Here is a 23,511-nt window from a genome sequence, read left to right as displayed (position 1 = left end):
GATTTATCATCCCTGAATTATGCACCATCAGTGACAGTAATGTTCTCTGATGTGGACAGGTGGATGGAATTACATGTCTCTCTGTTTGGTGTGCTAACAGAATCAGAATTAATATTTTGTCTTGCCTGGCTTATCTTAGCTAGACAGTAGCTATTATTTCACCTACTCTGTTTCTCTTCCCCCTCTCTGTTACAACTGAAATAATTTGAATTTGAGCTATACTTGAAGCAGGACTCACCTCAAAGCAGATTTCCAATTCCTTGACCGCAGTCCGATCCCAACGCTATCAATCTCCACTGAGTCTGGGCACAGTCAGTCATGTAATTGGATGGATCAAGCAGGGAGAACACATTTGGTGGGTGACTGCAGACACTTGCATGCAAACACATTTGACTTTGACATGCTAGTCAGCATGGGGAAGAGTAAGTGAGAACCCGCTCCACAGCAGCCAGCACAACACCCTCTGCTGTGCCCCACGCCTCAGGACACGAATCCCTCGTGGGGATCGTGGAGACACCCCTGAAGTGTGTGTGCACACACAGAGGGTCTCGTGCAGTCCTGCTGCATGGCTTGGAGTGTGTCTGGGCACACCTGTGGGTGAAAGCAAAGAGGATTTGATTACTCACAATGTGCTTTTTCTCTGCCCTTTCTTTTTCTGTGCTGTTCCCACTCGTGCTGAATTACAGTCATCATGACCAGTCCCTGCCTCCCAGTGTGGGATGCTATGTTGGGTTAGATTCCATACATATTGCATTGTTTGCCTTCTTTATCTCCCTTTCTCCTCCCTGCTCATGGTTGGTTGTTTTCTCTTCATGTGTGGCATCAAAAGGCTGTTTGAAGAGAAACTACCCAATCCAAATGAAAGGGAATATTGCTTTTGGAAGATCCAGCTGAAGCCTGAGCAGAACTGACAGGAAATTATGAATTAGGTGAGGATTTTTATCACTTCTTTTCTTTCTCTTTACTTTTTCTTTTCTTTTTTCCCCCACTCCCTGTGTATTTTCTTAACCCTAATTAAAATGTGCTGGGCAGAAAAGTGCAACGAAGGGCTGGACTCATTACTTTTGTTTATGGCAAAATCCAAGTGGAACAGAACTCTAAATGGGCTCTGGTTGAGTCCCATCTCCCTCCATAAAGAGTGTAATAAATATCAGCCACATTGATTTTCCTTCCCCTGAACCCTTTCCTATTTGCTCTGGTCTAAGTGCACTGTGTTTTCCTCTGAGGTTCTTTTGCTCTAACTGTTCTATTATCTGTTGTTGTTGTTGTTAATTTGTGTTGAGTGTGTAATTGAGAACCTAAGAGGGAGGTTAAGAGAAACCCCCTCAGGAAGACATCTGACCTACATGAAGAAAGAGAAAAAATAAATAACCCAAGCCATTGAGGCCAACAGTTCCATTTACCTGGTTGAGCCATTTCCTTCAGCAAGGACTTTTATCCACTCCAGGCTTAGCTCTTTTTCTGTAATTAGTTCTGTGTACGTGTTTTTAACTTCTACTTGATTTTTGCATTGATTTCTTTGCCTTGGGGGGACATTTACCTCTTCATTCCTTGCATCTGATTTTCCTGCTACCTGCAGTTATCTGCTGAACTGGTGTTACAGGCAGAGGTAGGATGTGGCCCCTTTTCTCTTCCCTTTTCCTGCTGTGACTTAACCTGGCCCCAGTGACACAGGCACGTGTTGGGGGTGATGTGGAAGATGTCTCAAAGCACAAATTGCAGCTACTTAATTCCCCTTGGGTTTCCCAGGGAATGAGGCGTGAGCACAACTGAAAGCTTCCCAAGAGACTGAGAAACCATGTTCACCCAACTTCAGACATTGCTTTCCATCCTTCTCCAGCCTCCTGATCTGGGCAGTCTCTGTCCTGAGCACTTGAACTTCCTGTCCCCCTTGTTCGGCCACTGCCTCAGGGATGTATTGCAAATACATGGAATCCATTATTGCCTGCTTGCTGTACCAGTTCCCAAATCTCAGCAGATAAAGAGTTCTTAGTGTTTTCTTAATGTCTCTTTGAGGTTTATTAAAGGCCTAGGAGGCATGAGGGGGAAATGAGAATGTGACTCAGAAATCCCTGTTCTCAGCCACATGCTTCCTTCACAATCTCATTTGTAACCAGACTATTAAAAGTGAATTATCTGAGCCAAGTGGCAACACTGAAAAGGAAGGGCTGGGGGGAGGGAAGCAACACTTCCCTCTGGTCCCTCTAGATGTGAGCAGCTTAATTCAGCCACTTTTGTCTGCCCCTTTCTGCCCATATTGGATTTTTGCCGTTATTACAGGAGGATTGTTGGCATTGACAGTTGCAGACATGGCTGGCTTGTTTTTCCCTCCAGACTTGATGAAAAAGTGTCCCTCTTGGCTGCAACGTGGGGATGTTTTCACACACTTGACATGGAGCCGGGAAGAGGAGAGGGAAGTGCCTGTGTGGTGCCAGCTCTGCTGTCCCTGGAGAACCCCTTGACAGAGAGGCCTCGAGCTGACAGCTCGACTTGCCATCATGTTTCCATGGCATCACGCCTGCTTCCAGGGATGCCTAATAAACTGGAGCAAATTGGGATGAGGGATTATCAAGCGTTAAGTGGTGCTGCTGAGCCAAACCTCCCACTCCATTCATTATGAGGAATTTCTGTTTTCTCACGGGGACCGCCGTGATCCAAATGGAGCAGGGTGAGGAGGTGGCAGCTGCTGTGTCTGGGCCTGTGTGAAGCAGTTGAGGCTCCTCCAGATCCTGGCTTGTCTCTCAGTGAAGGTCAGCTCCTGCTTCTAGTGAAGCAATTTCCCATCTCTCAGTAGGGCTGAATCAAGCCTTCAAGGAATTAGATTCTGTTTCAGTTCACAGCTCAACCTCTCAAAAATTCCCTTTCCATCTCTCCTATTCTGTTCAGGAATTGCTCTGAGTGTATCTATTGACTTTCCATGGAAAGTGGACATGGCCAAGTAAAAAACCTTGCTGAAGATTTTACAGGAGTAATATTGACCTTCCCATAGATGCTGAAGAGGATAGAAAGTCCTGATTCTCTGTAAAACTAAACTAAAATTGTATTTGATGAGTTCTATAAAATGCTTATAGATTTTTATATTTTTCCTACTTTGACTGAAACATCTTTCTTTTTTTCACAAAGGCCAGATGCAGAATATTTACAGAGAAGGGGGGAAACCTTTTTCTTTGAAAAATATTTGTACTGGCAAATCACTGCAAATTGGTGAACTCCCAGATGCATCTAAATAAATAATAGCAGAACTCTGGCTGCATTTGCAAAAAGCCCCCAAACTTTGGACTTACAGGCTTGTTTCAGGTATAACTGGGATATAAATTAGGCTTACTGAGTATTTACAGATTTTATGTGGTTTCCAATGGAAGCAGTACCTTTGCAATCTTTTGAGGAGTAAATCCAAGTCACACCCACTCCAAAACCAGCTCAACTCCTGTTTTTCTTGGCAAGACTCTGGTTGCTGCAGTTGTGCCCTGCTGTGGCCACAGGCTCACAGATCCTCCCAGAGATGTCACAGATTTTCCTGTGGTGACATCAGTTCCTTCCTTGGGTGAAAAGGTGAGTTTCTGCACACTGGGAGACAACAAATAGTTCAGGGTTAGATTGGATTTAGAGGAGTATGAGCCCCCAGGGGATATTCATTGGCCAAACTTCACCTGGTCCTGGGCTGGGCAGAGAAAGAGCCGTCCTGTTTCTGGTGCCCAGAGGGATCCCATGGCCTCTTATGCACTTATGAAAAGGTGCAGAAAAATGGTAATTCTTCCTAAGAGTGGCTCAAATCTCCTGTTCTTGCTGCTCCTTGTCTCCTGTGGCTCATATCCTGACAAGAACTTATCAGCAGTGCTTCCTCCGAACCCCGTGGCCATCGATCAAACCTCTTCCCTCTCTAGCGCAGGAGCATCTCCAGCAATCACAGAACATCTTAAAACAAGAACCAAGTCTTTATTTGCTTTTTGGCTCCCATCTTCATATTTTCCAGGTTTTGTGCTGTGGACAGAGTACAGAAATATCCCTGTCATTTTTGAAGAAAACTGAGATAATCTGTGCACAGGAGACAGAGCACTGCTAAAGATTTCCAAAGAATTTAAAGAGCTCCCACCCAAGATACTGTGGCCACAAGCAACCTGTTGTCTGACATAGCCTAAACCCACAGATTATTACGATGTACTTAAATAACCATTAATTAAAAATGTATCAGCTCTTTCTGTGTGTAAGCTTCACAAAGCACATGATCCCTGCTTTCCTCTGAAACCTCCTTCTTCCCACTGAGTCTTTTATTTCCCTATCAGCTCTGTAAGTCTTCTTTCTCTCTCTTTTCTCAGCCTCTGATGGCTTTGCTCAGTTCATCCTCTGTCATTTGTGCCTGGATCTGGAAACATTTCTCAGGATGTTTGACTCATCCATCATTTAGATAATCACAAGGAAAAAAACCCCAGTTTTCCAACTATGAACATCCACAAAAAGCACAAAGGAAAAAAAAAACCACCAAACCCTCACCTTGAACTTCCCTTCCTGCTTTTCTTTTCATTTAGTTTGAGAATCTGACTTGACAGTCTTTGCTCTGGCAAAAGTCCCACTGAAGTTATTAAGGGCAAGAGCTTGTCAGGATTAAGAGGAAGGATTTGAAATATCTGTGATTGATAGCAATATCCCCAGTTCTATTAGGCCAGATAAGTATTCGCAAAGGACATTAACCCTGGAGCCTTGAGCCAGCTGCTGACTGCCCTGGGGCGAAAGGAGATGAGGTTTCCAAAGGGGAAAACTGCTTCACAGCTGCTGTAATAAGGTTTTGCATCCCTTCCCTTGCAGAGCTGAACTCAGATCAGTTCCTCTCGAAGTATCCATTTGACTATCAGATACAGGGCCCTGGGAGAAGTGAATGGGCAGTGAGGAGCCTAAATGGGAATTAAGACTTTCAAGTTGGTGCTGGCACTGAGCCTGGGTGTGCTGGTGTCCATCAGAGGTGATGAGGCAGCAATGCAGCCCCGACAGGCAGCTTTGAGGGCTGGGTTTGGAAAGGCTACCTGAACTGCACTGCAGCCTGTGGGTGCAGGTGTTTGGGAACGGGAGGGAGCAGAGGCACCACAGATGGCTGTAAACTGGGGCAATGTTTGATATCTTCCAGTAGCTTAACACCCCTTTCTACGGATGGAAACTTCTGCTGCTTCTCTGTTCCCATTTCCCAGGGAGTGATTGTTACACAGATCAAATGCTCATTTGGCCATTTGAAGAGCAAATATGGCTTCGAAGGCAAAGAATCACAGAATGGTTGGAGTTGGAAGGGACCTTAAAACTCATCCCTTTCCACCTCCTGCCATGGGCAGACACCTTCCACTGGACCAGGTTGCTCCAAGCCCCATCCAACCCAGCCTTGGATACTTCCAGGGATGGGGCAGCCACAGCTTCTCTGGGCAACCTGTGCCAGGCCCTCACCACCCTCACAGCCAAGAATTTCTTCCTAATATCTAATCTAACCCTGTTCTCTGGCAGTTTAAAGCCATTAGGACACAGGGACAAAGGTGAGTGGATCAGGAAAGGAGACATCAGGATGGGGTCAGTTAAAAAAGCTTTTCTTACACCTTTTGATGCTTTCTTGAGCCTGCAATACCGGATGGATTCAGGGATTACGTGTGTTCCCAGCTGGGCACAGTGGAGGACAGTTTACACAAGCAAGCAACCTCTGCCCTGTGCAGTGAATTGAAGAGCTGATCCCACTTTTGCCACCTTCTCTGCTGTAATTCCTGCCCTGACACACATGACATCTATATGTGCACATGGTTCTCCACCCCTCTAGTCGGGGGAGATCACATTAATGCCAATGTTAAAACCAAATAAACACTGAAATAAATTTAAAACAAAAATAGCATTTCCAAGGCTGTTCCATCCCCACCACCCACCACCATTTATAACTAATTGGGGCTTTGTTATATTCCCTCACCCAGTGACAGATAAATACTAAACTCCACTGGTTAACAATAATCACCCTAATTATGCCAAGATGACATTTACAATACAGGCAATTGCTAATCCATTACCTCACTCTGCTGAATACTAGAACACTCAAATTAAAAGTTATTCACCCACAAAGAACAATGTTTTAGTAGCTGACACAGCTTAGTAAAGGAATTTATTAAGGTAATTTGCAGTTTTCCCATAAATAAAACATTCTAGTGTTCCCCTGTCCTTCCCTCTCCCTTCCCCAAAGTAATCTTTTGTGATAAATATCTTTTTTTTTCTCTCTTGTAGCACACTTAAAAAAATAATAATTGAAACTGCCAGGCAGACTTACATATTTAAATTTGCTCACCTGAAAGACAGCAGAGAGCTGCTCATCCATCTCTTCACGTTCTTTTTGGAGAACGGGGGTGATAGTTTGGGGTTTGTGATGTTGTAGGAGGTCACTGTGATAAAACCTTCACCAGTGTGGAGTTTCAGTGAGACCTAATGATGGCTCTGAATGTGTCAGGGAGTTGTGCAGTGTGTTCTGGTTGACGGTCTGCTGTGCCAAACCAGGACTCTCTGGCCCTCATCAGGGAGATGCTGAGGAGGAAGAAAAAGGGCTGTGAGTCTCCTCAGGCACAGGCTGGAACTCACAGGGCTAAGTGCTGCAGCTTTGCTTATGTGCCATCCCAAACCAAAGCCAGTCAAGAAGCCAAAGGAAGCTGCCAGCCCTGCAGCAAGCAGCATCAGCGTGGGGAGAAGGGAGGCACCTGCAGCTATATACCAGTACCTGGAGGCCTTTTTCCTTCAGTGATCTCTTCCTGACTTGTCTCCCATCATTAAAACACAAAAAAGGAAAATCCCCCTCAGTTTGATTACCTGGGAAGGGAGGAAATCCTGCTGACAAATATGAATAGAGGGAGTAAAGGGTGAAACAGACACAAAAAATCAAAGCTGGGTTTCATTGCACCCCGTGAGCAGCTCCTTGCACTTGGTGCTGGCAAAGCCCCTGCCAGTAGCACATCCAGCTAAAGGATGGAGTGGGAAGGCATTTTTGGGGATTTGGTTTTTGCTGTTATCACAGCAGCTCTGCCCAAAGCTATTTGCAATAAATCAGTGAGTCACAGCCAGCCAAGAGTGCCTGACCACATCCCTACTATGTGCTGACATGCAGCAGCCAAGCCAGCATCCCTCTGGTGCCAGCGCCAGCCGAAGGGACCCATGGGGGTCCCAGGCCCACCTGGAGTGAGCAGCTTGCGGGAGAAGCCGGGTGTTGAGGGCAGGATCTGCCAGATTCATCCCTGCCTGCACAGGAGGCGGCCAGAGGACTTGGAGCAGAGCTGCCATACATCTGTGGCTCCTCACAGATCCTCTCTTTGTGCCCGGGCACTCCATCCCAATGTAAAAAAAGACATGAGCCATTTGCCTGGAATGTTAAAGCTTCAGCAGCTGGGCTGGAGCAGTAGCTCAGGGTGGAGAGCAGATGTCCAGAGACCTGGTCAAATGGCACCCGTGCCCGTGCAGCTGAGCACAGACCCTTGGGCTCTCCCGCGTCTCAGATTTACTCATTGTCATTGTGGCAAACGGGCTGTGACTCTGCAGTGTTCTGCCCCATCCCTGCACAGCACAGTGTATAGGACCATTGTCTGACCAGCATTTTGGACACAAGAGAGAGCCTTGCTTTGATCTGTGCTATCCCACGGTCATCCTGCCCCTGGCTGCAGCAGTGGGGGAACCTGCCAGAGAGGAAAAGCCCTGGCACTCTGCTCTTTGGACCAGGAGTGCTTGGAGCATTTGAGAGCAGCTCTGGAGCAGCAGCTAGACAGCCTTGCACCCCACACGCTCTGCAAACAGCCGCTCTGCCTCAGCTCCTCCCGGCATGGCGCTTGCCCAAGGGCTCCGTGGCTGCTTCTGTGCGACAGGACGGATCGCAGGATCACAGCTCTCCTAAACAAAGATCTGCAAGCCCTGTAATCACCAGTGCTCCTTCTTCTCCCCAGCTCAATTAAGAGAGTGTTTTCCTGCTCGCCCCTCTGCTGTTATTTGCTACGTCTCATGCTCCTGTGGAGTTTTTCCTGCTCTTCCTTCTGCTTAGTGGACTGGGCTCCACTCCAGCCCTGAGCTCCCGGCCCTGTGCAGACACCCAGGGCAGGAATGAGACAACTTCCAGAACTGCTCCTGGGAAAATGTGAGGTTTTTTTCAAGGAAAGGCCTCACTGTAAAGGAAATCGAGTGAGGAAAAGGGGTGCCATGAAAGGCAAGGCTTTAAAACACACACTGAACTTCACGTGGGGGTGCTCCTATTTGGATATAAAGTGGTGTTAATTTGAATGAACTTTATTCCTTCCCGAGGAGAGTAAGTGCAGCCTGATTAAAGCCACTTGAATTCTGAATCAGAGAGTCTGCCTGGGGAGTTAATGGCCAGTAACAGGCAGCAAACAAAGCCGGGTAATGCTTGTCACAGCAGGGTTCCAACTTCAGCACATAACTTCTTATGACCTGAGAACTATATTTCATCTCAACATATAAACTGACAACCCCAATTTGTACAGGCATATCAAGACAGTAGTATATGCCATTCTACTTGCTCCCGTTCAAGGGCATACAGGAGTACACAAGTGTGGGGCAATCACAGATCAGAGGAGATTAATTTCTACCCTTGGAGGGATGCAGCGACACCATCGCCTCAGCCCTGCTGCTCACCCAACCCTGAACCACGTCATACTGCAACTATTAAAGTCCATGCAGAAGTTTGCTGAGCTCACTCATGCCAGTTAATGACTGCTGTCTCAATTATTACTGTAATTGCCCATCCACTTTCTTTTTATTTTCCAACTTGTTGCCATTAATCTGGTTTTTCATTTTCCCTTCTACCAAATTCCTGCCCAATTGAACCCAGTAACTCTGACTCATCTATTTCTCTTCTGACAGAAGCTCAGCCACTACTTCAGTGGCTGTTCAGCTCTGCTTCTCATCATCCTGGCTGTGCAAGATCCCCAGTTTAGGCCTTTGGATCCGAATGCAGTCATGGATGCTTCAGCACTGGAACTGAAGGTACAATTTTACACAAACTGGAGCAGAGGGAGGCAATGCACTAACTGGAGAGAGCTGAAGAGTTTGTCCTAGAATCCAGCATCTATTTATAAGGAAAGGAGAAGACTCCACAAGCTTGGAATATTTACTTACTTTCTCTGACTGCAAATCTGAATTTGGGTGGTGAGATGCACCCACGACTCTGGGTGTTTCACCCCCACTCACCCTCTGCCATTAGCAATGCAGAAAATTCACCATCCCACCAAACTTGGGAAAATTGTAATTGGGTCTTCTGGTTGGGGAACTGTGAGGAGCAACAGGGGATTTCTTGCTCTCTGTTCTTAAAGTAATGGAAAGATGGAACTCCCTTGTTCCTCACCAACCACAATTATTTCCTGTCTTTTCCATTTCTGAGCTACATATTTCTTCCATGCCAAGCTCCCACATCCATCGGACAATGCCTGGTCCTTACACTGAGAGTGCACAGAAGTGATGGAAAATAAAGAAGGAATGAAAGAAAGAGGGAGGGAGAGAGGGAGGGAAGGGGACTAACATTAAAATCAACAATTTCTCTTCCTCTCATTTTAGGTCAGAAAAAGTCTTCCCAACTTTATGAAAGGCATATTGAAAAAAAATCAGTAAATTCATGAACATGCAGTTATTACTTAGGAGACAAATTGCATTTCTTCCAAAATGTTCCAAAATGCATTCATTTTCAGAGTACATTACTTTCATAATACTGTGTGGAACATTAAATGAGAATTTCCCTGACTTGGCTACAGAACACATTTTTGTATTTCAGTGTCTGACACAGAGCCCAGGGTAACTAATGAAAATCTTTTCGAAAAGTGACAATCTTGTCTAGCAGCCTTGCCTGTTGAAGAGATTGCAACATAAAACAGATGAGTGCCCTGCTTGACAGCTAATTGTGTCGGGCTTAATTACAACAAGCAGAATTTAATCGGCTGTGCAGTGCAGTTTTTTAGGATGGGGGAACCATCTGGAATATACCTTGTTCCTGGGCTGATGGAGGGGCGGGCATCGCTGGATTTCAAAGACACTGGAGCAACTGTGTACAAATTTAAATGCAGAAGTGGTTCCTTCCTTAGTGTATTTCATTTGAGCTGTTTGATGAATTTTAGAGATATTTATGCAAACCTGCATGCTACTGCTTCATGAAGACAAGGTTTTGGAAACCTTCCCAGTTTCAATTTGATGGGGCTCGTTCCCCTCTGTGGCCCCATGCTGTGGCCAGAGCTCAACACAGAGCTGTCAGGCTTCACATGTTGAGTCACTCCTGGTCCTTCACCTCTCATCTCCTTCTGACTCCCACCTCTACCTGCCCCGTGATCCTCTGGATGGCTCTGTCAGATGTGGCCAGTCCAGGTGTGGGACAGAGCTCTGGCATAGCCAGGGGAAAGTGCTGCAAACCCCGCTTTCTCAGGGACAGCTTGGTGTCACTGGCCTGTCTGCTCTGCAGCCTGACACGAGGGTCCTGCACACAGCAGCACCAGGAGCTGCAGAGCTCTGTTTATATTCGCATGGAAGTATTTGAAAGGGAAGGACCATAAGTCTCAGAATCATGGAATCATGGAATATTCTGAGTTGGAAAGGACCCACAGAGATCATTGAGTCCAACTCCTGCCCTGCACAGACACCCCAACAATCCCAGCCTGTGCATCCCTGAGAGCATTGTCCAAATGCTCCTGGATCTCTGGCAGCCTTGGAGCTGTGCCCATTCCCCGGGGAACCTGGGCAGTGCCCAGCACCCTCTGGGGGAAGAACCTTTCCCCAACATCCAATCTAAACACCCCTGGCACAGCTCCAGCCATTCCCTAACATTTCCCTAACGTTGCCAGTCCCAGTACTGGGAAGACAGATGGACAACCTCTTTTACTCATTCATTTTACACTGTCTCTTCTACCTGTCCTCCCACTCAGTATGTATCCATGGCTGTTCCCATGCTGAACGAGGCCTCTCCAGAGGGAGCTCCATCAGGAGCACGCAGGATCCAACATGCCACAGCACATCCTCTCCCAAGCCTGTTTAAACCACTGCCCTCCTCGGCATCCCTTGCTGGGTCCGTGCCTTTGTGCTGCCCACCTGCTTCTCCACTCCAGCTGCTTCTTTTGCCGTGGCTCTGTGGGAAGTTCCTTCACCTCATGCAGGGTTTTCTCAGTGTAATTGACTTCAGATGTCTTCCTCCTTTTTTCTCTTGCCCTGTCCATTTTACCCAGTCTTCTGCAGTTTGATCTTGGAGAGGCTGCTGTGATTTCCCTGCTGGGCTGACACTGCTCCCACAGCTCCCATCTCCTCCAGTGCCAGTGGAGTCATGGACAATCACAGTGTGGTGTCAGAGAGGTGTTTGTGCCTCCTTGCCCTGATGCTGCCTTTTGGCTCAGCGGCATGGCCAGGAAATGGCTCCTCAGCAGAGAACACAAAGGAGACTCCAGGGCACCTTGAGCAGCGTGGGAGTTCTGCAAGTTGTGGGACCAATTCAGGTGAGTCCCCTTCATTTTTAGTCCACCCAAAGCCAAGCATAGAGATGAAAAGTGAGGTGCTAGGACAGGCCCACAGTCATGGAAGCAGGGAAACTTCTCTAAAGGTGACGTGTGCCATGGAATGGAGAACCCAGCTGAGAGTAACTTGTGCAGCCTCATTCCGGGCGAGGACTGAGTCCAGCAACCCCATTCTGGTGGTCTGAGTAACCAACAACAGCAAAGCTCCGGGCTTTGGGCTTGGCAGTGTCTCCTCCACACACTCATGGCAGATCCAGATGGGCTTCAGGCTGATTTTTATGCCTGGGTTTTTTGAGAGAGTCCTTAGGAAGGTGGAGGGAGCACACTGCTGAGCCTGAGAAGTTACACAGTAGCTCCAAGCTCCTGTCATTTTCCCACACCCACCCCAGCAAGTCTGCACCTTTCTCCCAAGGCTGCTTTGGGTTTACATGGAAGGAAACTGAGAGCAGAATTTAGCCCAGGCTTTCCATTCCTTGGCCTTACATGGGATGTCCAGAAACAGAGCAACTGCGCAGTGATTTCTCCCCTTCCAGTGCTGCTCTGGATGTGCTGATGTGATTCCAGCTCTGTCCAATGCATCCCAGATGGGGAGGGTTTGCATGTGATGACAGCCTTTACAGCCTGTCTGTGAACAGGCAGCACAGCCCAGGGCTGCAGGCAGCACCTGCAACACTTGGGTTCATTCCAGACTTCTCACATGACCTTGAGCAAATTGCTTGACCTTATATTTTTTGCCCCTTAGTTCAAACGAGAGGAATGAGACCATATGTAGGAAAGAGCTCTGGGATCTCTAGAGAAGCAGTTCCTGCATCCCACACTCATTGCAAAACCTTCCTTCTGTTTCTTTTCCACTCTTCTCTGTAATTTTCAAGCCAATAATCATTAGCCATCCCCTAACGAGTTCCCTACCCTGGTAATTAGTATCTTTTATGCCCATTTTACAACTGCAAAAACCAAGAGGCAAGGTCAGCCACTGGCAGACTGGAAGTTAGAGGCAGGAGGAGTGTGAGAACAGCCCATTTTCTGTACCAGCATCCCTGCTTTGACCACTAGACCTTGCTACACTCAGAAACCATATCAGAGAAAGCCAGACGACGAGCATTGTCCACAGTGCTAATCTTCAGAGGACCATATTAGTGCAATTTGATGTCAAGACACCTTATCTATCACCAAGCAAAGAGTAAGATTAAAGGACTGGAGTTACAAGCGCCTTTTTGTTTGCACTAACTGGCTGAGTGTCTGTCTGGAAAACAGAGGCTTTCAATCTAAATTGCTGTCACGTTTTCCATACAGGAGTAGATTGGTCTCAGCACCCTTATTAAAAATACTACTGGCACTCTACAGCAGCTGCTCCAAATGCTGCAGCTTTCAGTAACGAGTTGCGAAGTGGATGTTGAACACCGCGTACTGATCGCTGCTTTCCTGGTGTAAATCTGAAGCAGCTTTCCCGACGTCAGTGGAATAACTCCTGGATTTACACCAGAACCCTGCGCCGGGGACCTGCTTGTGTTTCCCACCCTCTTTGCACCAACTCAGCTGCAGTGTCCTCTGCTCTCCCAGAGCTGCTGTGGACTTGGATACAGCTGCACGGATTTGCACTGGGTGATGCTGCCTCTAGTTTGTCACACTAAAAGCAATATCCCCACTGGTGTAAGAACAGTCAGAATCAGTCCTTTCCACTGTATTGTATCTTGGTGAGGTGTTACTCCCCAGCATCCACTAAATTACTGGGAAGAAAAATAAGGAAGGTTGAAAAAGTGTAGATTAATTAAAAAAAAAAAAAAAGAGAAAGAGAGAGAGAAGAGGGCAAAAAAGGAAAGAGGATGGGGCAGGAGAAATGCAAAAAGGAAAGACAAGGAGGAGCACAGGGCAGAGTGTTATCAAAGGCTTTCGTTGTGTGCTAACGATGCTTTAATCCCCTAATGACATGGAGGCGCACGAACATGAATATGGAAGGCAGGTACACCCAGGATCAAACACGCTCGGGGGTTTTTTGTGTTTTCACCTGAAATGCATCCAAAGCACACTGTCAAACAGCATTTGCTGCACTTGTCTCTTGCTGCTGCTACTCTGCCTGGCAGCTCCACTGACACTGCTCCAGCAACAGGGCAAGGGAGAGAAAAGGGACTGCAAACTTCCTTGGGGAAGAGGATAAAAACCGTAACGCAGCTCAGCATCCTCCCGAGACTGCCGGGCTCTGCTGCTGGCACCAACAGCCCCGCAGATGGCAGTGGCAGGTTAAAATCCAGCTCAGCTCAGAGCTGCGCTGCGACTGCAGCCTGCAGATCTCAGCACATGCAGCTCTTCCCATACCCACCAAACCAACAACTTTTACCTGGCCCATGCTGGTTATCATCCTTCTTCAAGGGAAAGGCTTCCTTTCAGTTTTCTCTTCCTCCCTGGACTGTAGAGGAGCTGAGGCCGTTCTCAGAATAGTGCTGGGAGAAGCAGGGTGGTGACAGAAGATGGGGACACAGGACAGTGACAAGTGGAAAACTGGAGACACAAAGGCAAAACTGTGGCAGCAGGGAGGAGCAGTGTGAGGTAGAGAGGGGGGAAGATGGATAACGAAGCTGCACAGGTTTCTCAGAGAAGCTGTGGCTGCTCCATCTCTGGAAGTGTCCAGGGCCAGGTTGAATGGGGCTTGGAGCACCCTGGTTTAGTGGAAGGTGTCCCTGCCGTGGCAGAAGTTTGGGCCACTTTAAGATCCCACCAAGCCAAACTATTCTGTGATTCTACACCTTTTCCTTGGCACTCCTGCAAGCTCTGGGGTGAACCCCAGGTTCCCTGTCCCCAGGAGCAGTGTGGATGAGAGGTGTTTGCTCATTACCATGTATTTATTTGCATAGTGCCATGAGAGCACAGGGGACTTCATAAGAGCAAGAAAATGGAGACCTTGCCTTTAAGCACTTTGCAACTCAGCAAGGAGAGAGAAGATTAATATGAGCTGGTGCTTTGGAGGGCAGAAGGGAGACAAACTGCAGGAGGGGGACTTATATCATCAAGGTGTGGAACCAGGAGGTGAGCACAGGGAACTTAGTGGGGCAGGAACTACATATCCTGGTGTTAAGCAGCTGAATGTTGCATTGCAATATCCTTCCCACCTGCTCTTTCCATCACGAAAAAAGAATATTCCTGAATCTAACTCCTGCACGTTCAGTGGGAGGAGCAGAAATACATTCTTTTATTTGAATAATTTAATTATGAGCTCACCAAGACACTGAGAAGTGGTTTATCCTCTCCAGAGCTCTTAGTTCACAGCAAAAGAAAAGGGATTCTGTGGCACCGTGGGTTTCCTTGCCCTATACCCTCCAGGACAAGTGGTGACACCAAGTAATTCAAGAGCTGAGTGCAAATCCCTGCCCTAAGTTCAAGCCATCAAACATATTTCCTCCCAAATGAAACCTCTGGGTATTAAATATCTGAGTTCCTCTCTGGAACTGATTCTAAGGCACCCCAGTCTTTAAACACCTAAATTTCTCCGTCGCTTTTGTTCTGCCTCTCACCAAACCATGCTCTCTGCCCGTGAAGGGTTTACATCCCAGTGATAAGACAAGAGCCAATAGCTTGATGCCAACAGATGGAAGCAATAAGCAAGTTTTCAAGATGTGTAGGGATGTGTAGCTATACCAAGGGATATAGCTCACAGCAAGCTGCAGCTCTCCCCAGCTGCTTGTGCTGGACTCCAGAATCCAGAATAGAAAACTTCTCCAGTTTGTTATGAAGCTGCCACCAAGGACACAACACCCAGAAATGCTCCAGCCTCACCTGGAGCCAAGGGCACATTTCACTGCTGGCTCTCTGCAAGAGCAGCAGAGATATACAGAGCCCAATCCCTTCCCTATCCCATGTCTTGTGCCCGTGGTCAGTTTTCCCACACTGCATGTTACAGCTTCTTTTGTGACTGCTTGGACAAGAACAACCTACTGCCTTCCTCACAAAGCCAGTTAACCAGGAGATGTAAACTCTGCCTGACTTTAATCAGGTGGATTGCCTCGATGTCCTCATGGGCTCCCTGTGGAGGGGAAGTGCCTTCCAAGTGGGCATGCCTGGATTCCTCCTGTTCCCATCTACAGTATCAGGACACGAGCTGTTGTCCAGCAGTTCAGCCATTTCCTCACAGAGCAGCTCTTTGACCTTTGGGTGTGCTCTGCATACATAACACCCTAGGTTTAAATGAGGTAAGAGCCTGAGGATGTAAAGTGTGAGCTGACTCCAGGCTGCCCAAGCTAGGAAGGGAGCAAGCAGTTATTAATGTTAATCCATCACCCGTTGCTTTATTGTCAAAGTTGAGCAAAATTACTCCAGTGAGTTGGCTGCTACAGGAGAGCCAAGCAAGTGCTGGGGAATCCTGAGCACTGGTGGTACCTTCAGCACTCCCCCTGCTCCCAGCCTTGAAGCAGCAGATCAAGATGGCACCTCTGAAAGGCCTTCTTACTCACGCTTTTTTGTCACGTACTTCTCCCTCATCCTCTCCCTCTTGCCAACGAACGATGGATCTGTCGTCTTCATGTTTCCAGGGTAACGAAAAGAAGTTTCCCTCCAGCCCAGAGGCAGAACAAACCCATTCTGCTGGAAAATTCAAAGTGAGGATTAAAATTTGTAAAACAGCACACAGCCTAGTGCAGCATCTCCCATTCCTGCCAAGTTTTCCAAACCACTGTGGATAAATGGCAGTGCTCGTGCCACCTGCATGGGATAATCTGGAGGATTCCTTGGGGCAGTGGAGGGACAGTGCTTGTCTGCATGGGTAGAGAGTTTTGTTTGTGGAGTCTTATAGCCACCAGTGGGTCTCATGGCTCCCTCAAAATCAGCCGCTGTTTCTTTCACTGGATGCAGACACGGCCTGGAGAGTGGCTTTATTTTTCACAGTGATCCTGGATCTCCCAGTTGACCTGCTTGATCCTGTCCTGTCTAATCTAGCAACATTAAGGACAGCAAGGCAGAATTAGCAGAACAACTTATGCCCAAGTAGGAGTTTACGTGGTCTTTAAGCAGGAGTTGGTCTGGGTTGATCGGTTCCCCGAGAACCCCGAGCAACAAAGGCAATGATGTCCCAAGGCACCAGCTGAAGAGACGATGGTCTGCAGCAGATGACTTCACAAGACTTAAGAGGTAACAATTTACGCATTTAATATTTCAGGCCATCAAACATATTTCCTCCCAAATGAAACCTCTGGGTATTAAGTATCTGAGTTCCTCTCTGGAACTGATTCTAAGGCACCCCAGTCTTTAAACACCTAAATTTCTCCGTCGCTTTTGTTCTGCCTCTCACCAAACCATGCTCTCTGCCCGTGAAGGGTTTACATCCCAGTGATAAGACAAGAGCCAATAGTTTGATGCCAACAGATGGAAGCAATAAGCAAGAACAGTGACTGTAACAGAAATAATAAACAACCACACGTAGAACATTTTCTCCTATGCTAGCCAAGGAAAGTCCATTAATTCTCATCTGGAAATCCCTGTAACATTTGCAGCGAGGATCTGCCATGGCTGTTCATGCTGCTGCCCCGCAGCACTCATTTGCCTTGGTAATGTGAGCCATCACCCAGTAAATTCTGCACTTTTCTCCTACTAGCTCCTTTCCCAGTACGCAGGGAAGAAGAATATGCTGCCTGGTAAGAGCTGAGCAAGATATGGCTGAGGGCTAGGTAGGATGGGATGGAAGGAGCCTCCTACCTTGCAGAGGCATCTTACCCTGTGAACTGAGCTGGTCAAACACAGAGGGGACGTGTCATGTTTACAACACATTTACGAGGAATCACATTTGAGATGATCCCAAAGCATAATTATTAAAAATTATTAGTAAGTGTTCAATTGATAGCTTGTGAATATGTTGGTAAGTTCATTAAAATGATCCATGAACACATGAATATTCCAGAGCAGGCAGGAGTCTGGGAAGTGACTGCTGGAAAGTGTGTTAACAAGGTGATTCCATGGTTTATGTGTGGCGTCTGCAAGCAAGCGCTCAGCTCACTCCTGCCAGATGAACAGTTCCTGGCCCACTTGAAGGGTCTCATTGCCACCTCCTCTCTGCAAATCTCTCTTTAATATAAAGAAAAGGATAGTGTTTTCCAGTAATAGCATGAACCAAAGCAAGTGAGTTAATTGCCTAAGAAGATTTAAGTGCATTTCCATCCACTGGAATTATTGCTTCTAGAAAAACAAACATTAAAAATCTCCAGCCACAGTAAGCAAGATACCCAAAGGGTCAACTCCAACAACTGCTGGTGTGTAGAAGATACATAAAACCCCAAGCACTGAGTGATCTTGTCTCTCTGGACTCGTTCCCTCTTTTTTAGCTCCAGAAAACTAAAGTTGAACTCACAGGTGGTTGCTCATTGCACCCCAACTCTAGAAAACCCCTTGCTGACTGCTACACTCACCTTTCCTTCCTCTGTGTTCTTTATCCATCTCAGAACAGACAGGCAGGCTGGGGTGAAGACAGGGTTCTGGACAAATTCAAATGCTGGTGGATTTTGAATCCTGGAGGAAGCATGTTTTGATTTTTGGCATTGTTGCACAAGCTGCTTTTGGCTGTGAGACTGAACAGGAATGCCAGAGTAGCAGAAGAGCTGTTCTATCTAATCTCATCTTCTTCAACTAATAATCTCCCTAGCTGTTCATGCTTTTAGATCCGTTCTATATTCTAACTAATCTATTTTACTGATGCCTCATCCATTCTGGATCTCTCCTCATCTGTTCTAATGATTTATAATCCATGTTGGATTCTGAGAACAAGTTTTAAAGACTCTTGCAAGGAGACTAAGGTTTGCTGTAAGTTCCAGTCTGGGTTAGGTGCCTAAATACAAGCCAAAAACATTGCAGCTACTCCAAAAGTGCTTGGGAAATTTCACTTTTTGATTACCGCACTCCAAACCTGAGTCCATTCTTGCTAGGTTTAGGTAACTTTTCGTCCACGTGTCACCTGATAGCCTTGCCTGGAGTGGCAGCAGCAGGGAACCAGGACACAGCATCATTACCAGTGTAGGAGAGATGAAATACAGTATTTATGGCACTTGCAAATACTATAGCTGTGACTTTTTCATCCTTCCACAGTATAAATAAAAGAGGGAAGCACAAATATGTCTCTCTTTGCAGGTGCTAAAAGCATGACCCTGCCCAAGAGGTATTTCCAAACTGCCCACGAGTGGAAGAGAACAACCCGCAGTCTTCTCCTCATCATGTGCTGCTGACTATTGTCGGTGCCTCACCCAGGGCTTTCAAGAGTCACCGTGGAGTGAAGGATAAGAAAAAGACACACAGCCTGTACCCAAGACAGCTCCAATTATTTGGGGCAGTAAGCTACCTGGTCTAGTGGAAGGTGTCCCTGCCTATGGCAGGGGGCTCGGAAAAAGATAAGCTTTAAGATCCCTTCAAACACAAACCAGCCTGTGATTCTATGATTCTTTCTAACAACCAAGTCTTGAAAAATTCCACTCACATTACCCAGGACAGCGAGCTGGTGATGTTCTGCTCCTGTGAGCGCCCCAAGATGCCTGGACGTGATGTGGGGTCTCTCCCAGCTGTGTGACAGGTCTGGGGATGCCCAAGCCATCTGCTCAGTGCCAGACTCATGTCCCACCCAGAATGGCAGGAGCACCCACTGACCATCTCAGAGGACTCCATGGCTTTCAGCAGGGCTGGAAGCACAGCTTCCCAAACCACAGCCGGTCTCCTTAATGCAGCTTTATAGCTGCTATCCAAAACTGGCTGTGATCATAACCTCCCAGTACCTGACTTAATGGCCCTGCCCAGTAAAACTCTATTTTTCACAGTGATTCTGGATCTCCCAGTTGACCTGCTTGATCCTGTTCCTCTCTACCCTGTTTGCACTGACCCTTTGATCTGGCAGCATTAAAGACGGCAAGACAGAATTAGCAGAACAAATTGGGCCCAAGAAAGAGTTTAAGTAGTCTTGAAGCAGAATGTGGTCTGGGTCAATCAGTTACCGATGCTCTCACATCACCAACACACCCAGCAGCTTAATTCTCACTTTTACTATGTGCCACCTTTCATGTGTTTTGAATATGAAAAGCATCTCAGCACTAAACACTTCTCCTCTTTATGTGACACATCTCATCCTGCAAAGAGTGCTTTGGTTCATGTTTTGTGCAGCCATGGGGGAAAAAAGTCAGTCTCATTGTCAAATAAATAAAACTGGTGATTAATTGGGAAAAACGTCTAGTGAGGTCATAAGGGGTGAAATGCCACCGCTTTAACTGGTGACCTTTTCTCATCTTCGAAACAACATTTACTAGATACAGACATATACCACTGGTTGCTTATAAAGTGATCGAGGATTTTTGCTTACAGAGAGATCTGAGTTTCTGACTTTTGCTACTGCTCACAACCTTGTTCCAACAGTGACTTGCAGATAATGACTCACAGCCTTGTAAGGAGTTTCACTGAAAGTTTCTGAGCATGGACAAGTCTCTTCTGAAGCCAGAGAACAGGACAGGAGGTTGGAAACGTTTTATTTTCTAGCATCGATCAGCAAGAAAGAAGGGTTTGCGGCTTGGTAAACAAGCAGTATAAAACCCAAGGCCAAACCTGCTTTGCCCCAAGAAAAGGAAGAGAGGCAGCAGGTGAAATATTGCTGAGGAGCAGCTCCAGACAGTGAGGACCAAATGGCCCAACACCTCTTCCCACGCCAGCTCCAGCCCCAGCCCCAGCATGTGTCCAGCCTCACTGGGCACTGCAACCATGGATTGTGGCCTGCTTGCTCTGAGGGATGGGCAGACACATCGGCCTAACTGGTGAGTCAGTGCCAGCACTAAGAACCACCAAGCCCAAACAACAGACTTGCCTCAACAGCTCTGAACATCTTCCTCTAAGAGCTACCGCTCCTAAACTTGTACTCCTTTCCTGGGGACTGATCTTCCCCTCACTTACCTTCCCCAGTCCTGAGCGTCAGCTCCCTGGGTTGCTGCAGTGGGGTGACTGTGATGGTCTCGTACCTGTCCCCTCATGCACCCACACCCACTCTCAGCAGCTCTTTGCCTCTCACCTTGGTCACACTGTAAATGAGAAGGAGGTTGATGCATTAGTCATCAGTGAAACAGCAACTTCTTTCTCCTTGACATTCAGGTGGTAGAAAAGCTCTTTGTAGGGTCAAGTACAGTGGCTTTTAAATAATGCATCATATTTGTTAGTGTGTTGGCATTTAAATGCTGTCTGAGAGGAAGAAAGCAACTGGGGTTCCAGTGCTCTGTGTTCTTTCTAATGGGGCCATTGGAAGCCCTTATGCAGACACAACACTCACACACTCACCCGGCCCTCCACTCACCTGCTTCCTCTCCACATTCCACCTCCCACACATGTTCTGGCTCCTCATGCATGGTCAGGGACATGCTTCCACCCTCACTTGCACATCCCATCCTTCTCCACATCCCCATAACCTCACTCAGAGCTCATGCTGCTGGGCTGGGAGGAAGATAAATACACCTGGTCCTAAAATGTACCTGTGTCCCTCCTGGCACACAGCATGAACCCAATGCCTGTGATTACCTGGGTGTCTCCCATTGCTCTGGAGATGGGGAGGAAGAGATGGGTTTATGCACCACATCTAGGCTATGACATAGGCTCTTTCGGAGGAACAGCCCAAAGCTGCCTCCGGAGCCTGCTGTGTTAGACAGACCTTCTTCCCAACTCCACAGCCATGGCCATGTTCCCTACTAGAGCAAGAGAATTCAGAGGGTTTTGTGGTCCATCCTCCTCCATCATTGCGTTGAGGATGAGAAGAGAGGGGCAGCAGCGAGAATTCCCCTTTCTAACACTCAGCTGAACATTTTGGAGGACCTGGGTTGAATTTTAAGGCTTGTGATGTGTTGTTGCCAAGAGCTGTCACTTCTACTTGGATCAGTCATCTTGAGCAGTGTGTTAGCAGGTGGTGTCACACCTCTGCCTGGGATCACTGAGTAGAGATGGGGAAAGGAGCTGGAAACACTTGTGACCCTCTGCCAGTGCCTCTCCCGCTGCTGTTTGTCACTGTGGAGCATTATAGAAGTCACTCTCCACTGCCATGTTTTAAAGCTGCTGGCAGGCAAAGGCGAGATGGGATGGAGTAACATCCACCACCCTGCTCTGGGGCCAGTGTGTCTGCTGCCTTCCTGGGGTCCAGCAGCCTGGGGATACTGTACCAGGACTGTGACCTTGCCCATTTTCCCAGCACTTTCTGAGGTCCATGGTCAAATGCCTTTGATATTGCTGCAAAATGTGTCTGTGGGAGGTCTGTGCTCTTTGAGAGCAGGTGGGTTTTCCCAAGGGTGTGCGGTCACATGTGACAGCAGAGAGAGAGCCTGGGCATCACGTCTCCTGCTCGATTCTGCCAACCAGCAGTTTATCCCTTACCAGCCCAGGAAGAGAGTCCTTGCTCCCCCAGACTAAACCTCTTTCCACCCTTGAGATCACTCTCAGCTTTTTCAGCCCTGTTTGCATTGACCCAACCCTTCACTTAAGTGCAGCGACATCAAAGGACTGAATAGCACAACTCAGAGGAGCAGGGAGAAAAGCAAAATGCCAAAAAACAAGAGGAAAAAACATGGAGATGATTTTTCATCATCCTGACACAACTGGACTGAAAACCATGTGGCACCTTCAGGCAGCCCAGTGCCCCTTGGGCTGTGCCATCTCCCTTCCAATGGAGAGAAACACCACTGATCCTGTGATGCGCCTCTGGAATTAGAGTGTGCAGCAATAAAGAGAGGCTGTATTTTGAGGAAACTGCTGGTCTGCAACACACACCTTTGCCTGCAATACCATCCTCAGCGTGCTTGGAAGGGCCTTGTCATATACAACAGATAACCATGCAAACATCAGAGGATCTGCTCCAGATTTACACCATGGCAAGAAGAGAATTTTTGCCCAAATAATTTGTGAGGGGGTTTTCTTTTCTTTCCTTTCCCCCCTCCCCCATGCCCCCCCTGCAATCAATTAACCTTGGTGGTTTACAGCAAATTGCCTTCCAGCAAAAATCAGGCCTCACTGTGATAGCAGTCCTAATTGCCATGTCAGATATTTCCTAGCCCTATTCATTCCCCAGCACCATCAGCTATTTTATAAATTAATAAAGCCTGGACACATACCGTATTTAAGGATGAAAGCACAGAGAGAGAGAGTGTGATGGAGCATTAAAGAGAGAGGACATCTGAAGGCTCCTGACAGGACCCCAAGACTGATCTCCTTCCCTGCTTTCCAAAAACAACAACAAAATACGGGACTGGAGGTATTTCTAAATGCAGCTCCCTAAAAACTCATCCATCTGCCTAAAAACGCATCCATTCAGAATTGCAGTGTATTTTTAGACTGTAAAAGAAAGCAGATATAAATATGTCTTCATTCCTGCTGCAATGCCATTGGCTTAATCAATTACATCACTGAGAGGTTTGATTCATGATATCCAAACAGAGATTCTATTACAGAGTGATCATGCAGAGCATATACATGTGTGTGTGTCTGGCAGATATATCTGGTTTTATATATTTGTACATAGTATATATATTTATGTACAGGCATGGACACATGTACCATTCCCTTTTCTATTCAGAAAACCCCAAAAAGCTGCTTGAATCATTTTCACAAATAAGACAAACCCCATATTTTGCTGGCAAAACAATTACGGCTGTCAGGTCTGATGGACGCAGTGCCTGCCATGAATTATTCATAGAGGCTAATTATAAGCTGGCAGATTTCTGGCACAAATGTGCTGGAGATCCCAGTTATCTGTGAGTGATCTGCTCCTCCCAAGTTCCTGAGGCACCAGAGGAGAGGGACAAATGGGTCCAAACTGACTCACTCCATATGCGATGAGTTAGGTGGGGACTCAGCTCCTCTCCTTGGAAGCTCTGTGAGGTCCAGCATGACTCCAAAAGTGACCCCCTAAGCACAAAGGTTGTGTGCTTCAAACTGCCATTCCAGTCTCTGAGGATTTGGTGAGGGTAATTGCTGTGTGAAACGGCTGTGCTGCTGCTCCAGGAATCTACTGCCATATGTCCAGCTGTGAGACACAGATGATGTCCAAGGA

General features: G+C 47.2%; 2 long non-coding RNA genes across 4 annotated transcripts in view; one reads left to right on the top strand and one right to left on the bottom strand.

The window, feature by feature from the left end:
• Positions 1–19,657, top strand: part of LOC120411440 — a 38,849-nt gene extending 19,192 nt beyond the window's left edge. Inside the window, exons 2-3 of the long non-coding RNA XR_005603741.1 lie at positions 830–929; positions 18,588–19,657. This is a non-coding gene — a long non-coding RNA (uncharacterized LOC120411440). The remainder of the gene's footprint in view (positions 1–829; positions 930–18,587) is intronic.
• Positions 2,002–22,864, bottom strand: LOC104697356. 3 transcript variants are annotated; one of them, XR_753161.4, is made up of 6 exons: positions 22,574–22,864; positions 20,382–20,506; positions 15,929–16,058; positions 6,302–6,534; positions 3,651–3,981; positions 2,002–3,567 (listed from the first exon to the last, which is right to left on the bottom strand). It is a non-coding gene; the product is annotated as an uncharacterized LOC104697356 (long non-coding RNA). The 3 variants fall into 3 exon arrangements; XR_002048313.3 differs by having other exon boundaries at positions 2,002–3,981; XR_002048314.3 differs by having other exon boundaries at positions 2,002–3,981; positions 15,946–16,058.
• Positions 22,865–23,511: the final 647 nt, after the last annotated feature.

Source organism: Corvus cornix, chromosome 28 (genome assembly GCF_000738735.6).
Source record: "Corvus cornix cornix isolate S_Up_H32 chromosome 28, ASM73873v5, whole genome shotgun sequence".
Taxonomy (NCBI): domain Eukaryota; kingdom Metazoa; phylum Chordata; class Aves; order Passeriformes; family Corvidae; genus Corvus; species Corvus cornix.
Note: the sequence above shows the minus strand (reverse complement) of the source record. Positions and strands in the feature narration are given on the sequence as shown.